Below are 1735 nucleotides of genomic sequence, written 5' to 3' on the forward strand. Positions count from 1 at the left end.
TGGAGATGTGAGGACAGACCCAGGGGTGTTTAGTGTCAGGGGCTCTCTCTGACTGAAGGGACCTTGAGGCAAGTCCTTGTCCGGTTCGTCTCTTTGCAGGGAGAAGGTGTTTGCCTGTGACTCAAGGGACTTGGGCCCCTAGAAACCTCACCTAGGGAAGCTCTCTCCTCTGTCTTCACAGTGGCCCTTCCAAATCTCCCCTCTCCACAAACCGTAACCCACTGATATCCCAATCCCACCTGCTGACCCCACTCTCTAACTGACTCACCAAGAAATTCACTCAAAAATGTTCACTGGCTCTTTCTTGAGTCAGGCAGACATTAGGACTGAGGCTGGGTTTTCTGCAGGGGGCTCAATTAAATTTCTGCCCCTAACTTCTCAGCTCAGCATCCCCCTACCCAAGAAGTAGCTCTTCTTTCATCTGGGGTGAAGGCCGCAACCAGTGGCCAGAGCTGCTCTTCTGCTCCTGCAGCCCGGTCCCCCCACCCTCTCCTGGTCTCCTCTCCTGCCACCTAGGAATATTCTCCACCATCTCCCCCAGCCCTGCTTTGGGGCCACGCCCTCCAGGTACTGCCCCCTCTCTTCCCTTCAGTGCCAACCAGTTACCACCTCTGCAGTCCTTCCCCATTTACTTAGTCTCTGCCCTCACAGAACCCCCAAGATGGCCCCTCCAAGGACCCAGTAATTTCTGTGTCTCAGAAGGAGTGCATAGGAAGTCACTCCATGGACACTATCAAGAACTGCCCACGTGGCTCCCACAATACCCTTCCTGATTCTCCTCCTGCTTCCCAGACTCCTCCCACCCTCTATCCCACCCTCTGCTAGTGCTGCACATTCTCCCTGGGGGAGGGTAGTGCTCCCTAAATTACCCCTGTGTGCTGAATACTCAGTCCCCACCTCCAGCCCAGTCTATCTCCTGCATCCCAGACCCATTGCTCCCTAGACATCTTTGATGTCTTTTGATGACTGAAGCGTCCTCTTCTCTACAATAATCTCCCCCATATCCTCATGTCTGTGATGCCACAGCCCCTGTCACCTGACCCCAATGCCTGCAGCCCCTCCCTTCAGTTCCCATTGCAGCTTATACTCAACATTTACTGAATTCCTGCTGTGTGCCAGGACTGAGGAAGGATTTCTTGAAGAAAAACAACAAAAAAGAAACAAATCATGTAGGAAAAAATTGGTGAACTCAAGTCTAATAAAAATGTTTAATGTTTATTTATTTTTGAGAGAGAGAGACAGAGCCCAAGCAGAGGAGGGGCAGAGAGAGAGGGAGACACAGAATCTGAAGCAGGCTCCAGTCTCTGAGCTGTCAGCACAGAGCCTGACACGGGGCTCGAAGCCACAAATGTGAGATCATGACCTGAGCCGAAGTCGGAGGCTTAACTGAATGAGCCACCCAGGTGCCCCAAGTCTAATAAAATTTTTAAAGTTCTATTAATATAAACACATGCACACACACGAAAAGACAGACCATAGACTGAGAGAAGATAATTGCAATACGTATAACAAAGGGTTATTATTCAGCATATATAAATAACTCCTACGTAGCAATAAGAAAAAGCCAAACAACCTAATAGAAAAATGAGAAAAAATACACAAGCAGGCATTGTATTTTATTTTTTTTAATGTTTGTTTACTTTTGAGAGAAAAAAAGAGGGCAAGCAGAGGAGGGGCAGAGAGAAAGGGAGAGAGAGAATCCCGTGCTGGCTCCGTGCTGGGAGCATGGAACTGG

This window comes from Lynx canadensis, chromosome D1 (genome assembly GCF_007474595.2).
Source record: "Lynx canadensis isolate LIC74 chromosome D1, mLynCan4.pri.v2, whole genome shotgun sequence".
In the NCBI taxonomy this organism is placed as follows: Eukaryota; Metazoa; Chordata; class Mammalia; order Carnivora; family Felidae; genus Lynx; species Lynx canadensis.